General features: G+C 48.2%; 1 pseudogene; it reads left to right on the top strand.

Moving 5' to 3' along the window:
• Window positions 1-5,213: 5,213 nt before the first annotated feature.
• LOC125408924 (mitochondrial fission regulator 1 pseudogene) lies at window positions 5,214-7,700 on the top strand (annotated as a pseudogene).
• Window positions 7,701-8,945: the final 1,245 nt, after the last annotated feature.

The following is an 8,945-nucleotide window of genomic DNA, read 5'->3' as shown; positions in this document are numbered from 1 at the left end:
TGTGATGAGATTTATCTCCTTCTAGGAGAAAGTCACCACAGAAGTGGGGGCACTGTCCACGTGTGCACGGAGCAAGGTCACATGAGAACACAGGGAGCAAGCATGTGCTGTCGTCCACAAGGCAGGAAGAGAGGCCTCACCTCGGATCAATTACACTGGTGCTCCATTCTTGACTTCCAACCGCCAGAATGTCAAGATGTAGATGGTCTGGGCCAAGATCGGAGTGGAGAATGATCTCCGAATAGCTGCATGATAGATCTAGGAAACACCAGCCAGGCTGAGACGGTCCTAGGAGGGAGGTCTTCAGGAAGACAAAGGTCACAGAACAAAGATTGTCAATACAATTTTGAGATGAATTTACTTCTACTGAGAGTTTGGTATTGAATTAGCGACACACACACATAATCCAAGCCAAGGTGAAAAAGTAAATCCTGAGAGGAAAGCGGGCCAGGAAAGGAACGTCATTCAACTTCACCGTGGACAGTGCTGAAGATCAACATAACAGAATCACTGGACTATACTGACCGGATAGGCGGACACTGGAGCTGTTGGAGAATGAGAGGGAAGGATGGTGTTGGCAGGCAGCGAGGAGGAGTAGCTAATTCTAAGGCATCTTCCCTAACGAGAAGTCAGCAGACGATGTGAGGAGGGAAAGTGCTCGTGTGTATGGTGATGATGCTGGGGAAGTATTTAAAAGGCTAAACTAGGAAAGTAGGGGCCTCTGGGAAGCTGGAAGGGAGAAAGACAGAAGATGTACCGTGTGTGTGTGTGGTGTGTGTGTCTCTCTCTTTCTGTGTGCAAGCATGTGTAGTATGTGCATGTGGTATATGTATATGGTGTATGTAAGTGTGTGTGGTGTGTGTGTGCCTATGTGTGTGTGTGGTGTGTTTGAGTGTACATGTGTAAGTGAAGTGTGTATGTATGTGAATGAGAGAGAGAGTGTGTGTGTGTGAGTGTGTGGGATGTGTGTAGTGACTGTATGTGGTATGAGTGTGTAAGTGTGTGTATGAAAGAAAGAGAGGGAAGGGGAGAGGGAGGGAGGGAAGGAGGAAGAGAGATCACCTCTTGAACTATTAGACTCTTTAGGTATAAAGGTAACTTTTATTTTTAAAATAAAATTCAGGATAAAAACACTAAAAGAAGGAGGAGCTGAAAGTCATCAGTTTTGAAGCCTCTGAGCTTCTGAAGTTCAGCTACCAGAGTTCAGGGGGTCAGCCGCAGGTGGGCACACCCTCTGCATGTGCTGCCTGTCCTAAAGACTCCTGACTCTCTGACTCCAGCTGTGGCAGGAGAGCCTGTCCTCCCCGAAGAGGCAGGGTACATGGAACAGTCACTGTATACGAAACTCTCTGGCTACCTCTCACTGAACCTGGAGGCCTGCTCATCTGCCTATAGGGCCTGTTTAAGGCAAGCTTAACTCAGGACAACCTGATCCCTCTCCCCAGGACACCCGCTACTCAGTCCAGGAAACTCAGTTCCGTTTCTGAGGGTACACTGTGACCTTCAGCCCCCACCAGTGGGTTATGCATTATGATTCTTCAGAGGAATCAAGAACATAGAGCCAAATGTCTATTCTTCTAGTTCTTGAAGACAAGGTCCTCTGGCTCACTGGCTGGCTCAGACCAAACTTCTTGATTCTACTTCAAGTTGACCAAGGTTCTGGAAGGCCCCAGTTATGGCTGGGACCATCTAAAGCAGTGGTTCTCATCCTTCCTGATGCTGCAACCCTTTAATACAGTTCCTCATGTTGTGGTGACCCCAACCATGTAATTATCTTTGTTGTTACTTCATAACTGTAATTTTGCTACTATTATGAATTGAAATATAAGTATCTGATATGCCATCCCTGTGAGAGTTATGATTGATACCTGCTGGTCTAAATCGATGTCATTTATTATTATTTTACTTGCTGATATGACAAAAAGGTAACTTTAATAGAGGAAGGGCACATATTGGCTCACAGTTTGAGGGCAACATTCATCGTGGCAGGGAGGCAGGGTCAGGACCAAGCCAGGGTAGCTGGAGCCTGATCACATTGCACAGGCAATCAGAAAGCAGAAAACCAGGAATGTTTTAGGTCAGCTCATTTCTCTTAGATCCCAGCCCATGGAATTGCACTCCCCGTAGTAGGGGGTCTTCCCCACTTCAGTTACCCCAATCAAGATCATCTCCCATAGGCCATGCCCCAAGGCTCATCTTCCAGGGAATTCTACATTTTATCATGTTGACATTTGAAATGAATTACCATGATTTGTATCTATACCAGAAAAAAAAATCATTTTTAAAAGGTTCTTGCAGATGTTTGCTGTGTATTTAGAAGGTGGTCAGGTGGATGAAGAGAGACCCAGTGTCACTGAGACTTGTACATAATCCAGTTTCAAAGCTGCTTCAATCCAAGATAACTTCATGACAATGCTTTTTAGTTTTCCCTTTCTTTTTTCCACTTGTACAACCAATTTCCGCACTGCTTAAAACCTCAAGGGACTAATCTCACCTCCTCACAGCAAGCTCGACTTGTTTGTCATGTGACCAGACCACTTGCGGAGTACTTTGAAGGCAAGGGTCAGATCACTCAATGCAATGGCTCCCTTTGTGTAGCTTTCCTGTGGAAATGCATGCACAGGCTTGGCAGCCGCTCGGTGGTATTTCCAGCCACAGTATGTGACTGAGGGGCTGGTCCGATTCTGGGGATGCCACCAAAGTCAAAACTCACAATGAACACGAGGGGCCCAAACCATCTCAGTCCGTTGCTTTGTGTTGTGGCTGCCTCAGACTCATGACGCAACGCTTTGTCCTGCCACTGTGGTCCTATTGGTGACCATCTAAGGGTCAGTGTTGAGGTGCACAAAGGTCATGGAGATGTTGTCATCCAAAGCATAGATCTGTGCTCTACTTTCATCCTTTAGTCTAAAGACTGTTTTTCCCTCATGCCAAGAACGACAGTGGTCAGTTCTCTTTGTATGAGCGTTCTAGACTCTGATAAAAACGCATTGCTAAATTTAAAAAATATTCATCAACCTGCACAGCAAAACCTCTATCTTCCCATGTTAACAGAAACTTTTTGAAAATAGAGGTTTGAGCTGCTTCTTGTCTGTGCATTAGCTGCTTATTTTCTTGGGGGGGAAAAAACTTCTTTGAGATACAGATCCCGGCTCATTTGACTTCAGAGTCCCAGAAAGATGTGTGACTGGCAGGAAGGGAATGGAGGCCAGGTTGATCACTCCAAATTGAATGTGTCTTGGTGATATTCTGGTATTGTAAACCCACAGCCTAGTAGTCAGGCCCTGAAGGCAGCTAAATGTCCTGTTTTCCATGTCTGCTCTGCTCCCAGTACCTAGGAAGGTCTCCGGCACAAAGCAGGTGTCCATAAACGGTGGCTGTGTGAAGGTATGGATAAACGGACAGACAGACAGACAACTGTCTTCCCGCTGGCCTGTGAGCTTCCTCAATGGCAAGGACCACACCTGGCTTGACCTTCCAGAACCGACTCCTACTGTCAGAGGAGGTCAAAGGTGCTGGTGCTGTGTGTTGCCTGCCGTGAGCCCTCCCCAGCCAAATTCTGCCCCACCATCTGCAGCCAAGCTAAGTGGGAGAAAGTCTACGAACCCCGGGAAATGCTCTGCTCAGTTCTTGGCACATGGCCCTGAGGAAAGCCAGTTAAAGGCTAGAACTCGTTCATCTGCTTCCCAAGACAGCTGTATGCCACATGCACGGTTAATGCCTCCACAGATGATGAAAGGCATGGAGGGGTTAAAAAGCCATTCAAGGGCAAAGTAGCAGAGGTGGCATTTTAACCTAAACAGGTCTCTGAACCCTTTTACTTGTTGCTGTGATAAAAAGCCAGCACCCCACCTTTCCGTGGATATGGCAGAGTGGAATCATGTCCCTCTTAGACCCTACCCTGCCCACAGCTCTCAGAAACCCCTCCCCAGGCTCTGGCTCTTGTACCCTCTGTGGGACCTGCTTTTGCTCCTGTTCTGTTTGCCACAACAGGGATGGTATGGCCTTCTTACTCAGGTGCTCAGAGCCTGCCTTCCAAGCTCTGTCCCCAGCACAGTCTACACACCTCAGGCCCTTCTGAGTGCAGGCAGGCCCTTCCCCTGGTTCTGTACAGACAGGAGCTGAAACATACTGACTAGTCTGTACAACCTTAAATCAGTTGTTTAACATTTGCTGGCTCTAAGACAGGGAGAGTAAGGGGATCTCTCTCACATCCAAGGGCCTGGCTGAGAAGACACTCTTTTCAGAGCTGTGCTGCTGCCCGAGCAGATATCCCATGAGCACCTGCTCCGTGGGGAGCATGCAAAGGAAGCCAAGGACCGTCTGCATGGTTCCTCCTTGCTTGCTCCCATCCATGGCAGCCTCTTCACCTCACTTATAAAAACCCACAACCCTTTACCAGATGAGTGCTAGTCCCCAGCCAAGCCGTAAATTCAAGGATGATTCCAGTCAGTCACTGCCCCCATGCCCAGCTGATCGCGGTCGTTGCCCCCATGCCCAGTTGACCGTTGAGAAGGGGAGCCATGAGAGAGGAACTGTGTGAAGGTGGCTCACCCCCTGCCCTGCACACCTCCCAAGAACCTTCCCTGCTGTCTGTCCTGTTGGTCCCCAGTGATCCTCATCTGTCACCAGTGCCTCCCTCACGGCCACTCTGGGCATCCCTCACCCACTCTCGCTCCATTCTTTTCCAGAGCTCGACCGAGCTCGCTCCTAATTAGCCTGGCAGAGTTCAGTCATCACAGGGAAGTCCTTGAAGTTGGAGATTTCCACAAAGCTAAACCACTAAATCCCAGGGCCGCCAGCCTGTCTTCACAGCTTCTCCAGTCTGCCAGAAATCCCGCCCACTCCCATGCAGAAACCGCAGTCCTGGGGTTCAGTGTCACCCCATCTCAGACCACCTTATCAAGGCGGGTCCAGCCATCCTTTATCTGCCTGCCTCTCTAAGTGCTTCCATCACCCTGATAGGCCTCATAAAAGCTGCTTAAAGACACAGCTGCCTGGTTTTGACATCACTGACTTCAAAGGCCTCACATTAGGTGGGGCCGGTCTGGCTGCTGGGGCTGAGTTCAGAGCAATGTTTGGTGCTCCTGGGACGACCCTGCTGGCCTGGGGATCAGTGCGGGAGCCCTCAAGCTTATCAATAAATACACAGAAATGGTTATGAGCAAGGGCTCTGGAGCCAAGCAGCCCCGGCTCATGTCCTAGTCTGCGGCATGGTAACCGGGCCCATTGATCACAGCCTCGAACTTCTGGTCATCAGGGTTCAGTCTCCAAACCCCACTTCCGCAGTGGCAGGAGTCTTCCCACGAGAGTGGGCGTCTACTGTTTAGTAGGGTTTACACTGAGCAGATGAGAAGGGTCTGGAGTGGGAGATCCTGACTGTAGAGCCATGCAGATTTTTCACACAAATGTACTTAATGCCAATGGATAGTGTATTTAAAACGTTGAAAATGGTAAGTTTACCTTAGGAATAATTTATCTCCATGTTCTTTTGAAGTCGGATTCCACCTCCACCCAAAACAGAATGTCAAAAGTAAGGAAATAAGGCACTCCGGCCTTTCTCAGACTCTGGCTGAAATGAAGCACAAGCCAAGAGTTGGTCACCTCCTGCCAGCCCACTATCTAGATGCTGAATACACTGGTCGCAGGCAGTATTGCTCCCAAAGGTGTCTGTCACACTCAGTGTCTTGTCCCACGGAAACCCTGGGTCCAGCTGTGCCTGACTCATGACTATTAGGAGCAGGTCCCCTGGGACCCCATTCCCCTGCCTCTGGCAGCCGTGGGCAAGGCAGTAAGAACAAAAAGGCAAACGAGGAAGGGGGCATTAGGTCATCCTTAGCTTTTCTCCTGAGTTTCACAGAATAGAATTAAGACGCCTTTTGGGCTCACTGCCCAAAGATTAAATAGGGGATGAAAATATTTATTTGTGTCTAAGGCTCTTGCAATCCCAGATGAAAAGCCCACCTTGGTTGTAACTTACTGCGATTTGAGCAGTTCTGAGGCAGCCCCCCCCTCCCAGCCACAGCCCCCGAATTTGCTCAAGTTTTGGGTAAGAGGTTCCACAGTCCTCCTGGGGGGACAAGTAGGACCCCTGTCCCAACAAAAATTGAATATACTAAACGAGAATTATCCCTTATTGGCACCAGGGAGTCATAAATAGCCCAGTGGCCCCAGCTGAATCACCAGAGAGAGTACCGTGTCAGCATCTCTATATAAACCAGGGTTTCCTAGGGGATTAGCTCACAGCCATAAAAAATTCTGCTGTAGGCTGAAGCTTGGCCTAAAGGAATCTCAGTCCAGGAACAGATACTGAAAAGAAAGCCAGGTGACATAGCCCTCAAGCCTCCCAGGACAAGAGTGCCTGTCACCAGGGTCTCTTAAGGAGGGCTCTGCGGTCCTCAGCAGAGGTTGATATTTAGGGCATCAACCGCAGCTGTCTTAATTCAAACTTGGTTCTTTGTTGTTGGTTTTTTTTTTTTGTTGTTGTTGTTTTTGTTTTTTGCTAAAAGATATTTGCTGCTTTGAGAACTTGGAAAAGGCCTAAGTTGAGTATGTGTGATCCAAAGCCTTCCCCTTTCCTGGTGAACAGTAAGAGGAGAACTGGGCAGGGTCCAGGGCTCATGCCGCCGACTCCTCGCATGTCTTAAGAGCTCTCATTGGCTGCTAAGGAGAACTAAGAATGTACATAGTGGCATCTAATAAAAGATGGAATCCTGGAGTAGCCGGAGAAGGTGCAGGCCACTGTGCAGCCGAGTGCATTCTTTGAACCATGAGCTGCTATGGATGCCTGAAGGACTTGAACTGCAAATTGGAAAGGCTCAAAATGCTGTACTGGATAAGGTCCTCATGAGGATGGTGCTGCAGTCAGTTGGACTTAGCACACAGTTGGTACTTTGGTTCATCTTGCAGTATTGTAAGAAAAACTGGTACCAATTTATCTCTGATTCATTGTTCAAGAATTCAATTTCAGTTTACCAGCCATGCAGAAGAATGGAGTCCCGTCCATAGGATGTGGTGGCGTCTTCAGCTAATGTTGAGTGAGTTGTCGCAGAAGAAGAATTCTCAGTAACTCAGGCTAGAGGTCAGGTCCAACCCCCTGCCCCCTCCCCAAGGATGGCAATTCCTTGCTTTGAGAAGCCCCAAGCAAGCATACTTCCTTCCCAAACTTGTGTCAAGACTAAACCTCCTCAAAGACAATTCTGGCCAGTGAGAAGGCCTTGCAGAAGAATAAGCTTGATGCCCTCAGACCCCAGATTGCCAAGCCCGTGACCCTGTGGGAGCAACAGAGACCTAGGGCAGGCCACATATGTTACTGTAGCACCCTCATCCTCCACTGGTACTCCCCCAAAGAATGTCTGCTCTAGATCGATTAGAGAAAGAAGATAACGAAAGCCCAGTGCTGGAAAGACTTCGACCAAGAGCCTCCCGAAGAAGCCTGACATACCAAATATGCTAGAGATCCTGAAAGATAGGGACAGGGTGAAGCGATGATTGGTCACCAGGACAGAGGAAGATGAGGCTACTCTGACCCTGCTGCCCTTGGAGCAAAGGCCCCTGAAAAAGAAGTGACCTCTCAGCATTGACTCAACAGCCAAGGCAAAGTGGAAAGAGGAACTCCAAAGCCAGAGTCAGAGGCTGCCTCCGAGCCAGCCCAGTTTGGCCCATGTATATTGAAGTCTACAGAGAAAATGAGACTTTAATGTTCCCAACTCCTAATAGACAGTGTGCCCAGCAAGGAGGACATCTTCATTTGTATTTCTGCTTTTCTCACTGTATATCAGTTATTTCTTTGGAAATCCCAAACTTACAGAAAAACATAAGTAAAAATCAAAACAAAACAAAACAAAAAGACTAACTCTGAATTTCACTGCCGAGCAGTTTCCAATATTAATTTTTCCCTGCAGGCTTTCATTTATATTTGAGTATAACCAAGTGAAATTCAATCTAATAAAATTTTCATTACAACAATGAAAAAAAAGATAAAAAAGATAAGTCTCCGAGTGTCCCCTTTAGGCATGTGTGCCATATACAGGAGAAGAGGAGAACACTAAAATCAAATCATATCCACTAACTGATGTGCAAACCCCATGTTCCTATGCCACTGGATATGAATTCACAGCAGTTAGGAAAGAAGACTGAATGGCAGTTATGTTGGCTAACCAAACACCAGGTTGACTTTCCCACTTCACATTACTCCTGTATTAGAATGACTCCCCTTTGATATGTCCTGTTGGACATTATTCCTTTATATCATAGTATTTCAGCAGCATTGCTATAGGTCATAAGGTTGGAATTTGCCCACATCCCCAATCAAGGTTTTCTTTAGAAACTCTCTTATTCATCTCATCCTATCATACAGGGCTAAAGTGCAAGTCAAGACAGAAAGACGTGTTTGAGTGCAGCATCAAAAGAAGAGAAGGGAGGGGCAGGGAGAGGAGAGGGGAAGGGACGGGAAGAAGGCGAGGGGAGGAAAGAGGAGAGGGAGAGAAGAGAAAGGAAGTGAGAAGAGGAGAAAGAGGAGAGGGGAAGGGAAGGGAGAGGAGGGAATGAGAGGACAGGAGAGTGGAGGGGAGGGGGAGAGGAAGGAATGAGAGGAGAGGGGAGAGGAGAGAGGGGAGAGGAGGAAGTGGGAGGGGAGAGGAGAGGAGAGAGAAGGGAGGGGTAGAAGGTGGCCAGTGGGTGAAGTGCTTGCTGTACTTCAAGACTGAGGACCTGATTCTGGATTCTGATCTCCAGAATCCATGAACAAGCTGGGGGCATGGTGGTGCGGGCCTGGAACCTGGCTCTGGGAGGCAGAGACAGCTGGGTCTGGGGCTTGCTGACTAGCCATTCTAGCTAGTTCAGTGAAGACCCGCCCTCAGCAAATAAGGTTGAAACGCAATCAAGGAAGACAACCAGTGCCAACCTCTGACCTCCACACGTACCCACATAGGCAAAAACCTGCC

Source organism: Myodes glareolus, chromosome 14 (assembly GCF_982192425.1).
Source record: "Myodes glareolus chromosome 14, mMyoGla1.1, whole genome shotgun sequence".
NCBI classification, from domain to species: domain Eukaryota; kingdom Metazoa; phylum Chordata; class Mammalia; order Rodentia; family Cricetidae; genus Myodes; species Myodes glareolus.
This window is presented reverse-complemented; position numbering and strand designations above follow the sequence as displayed.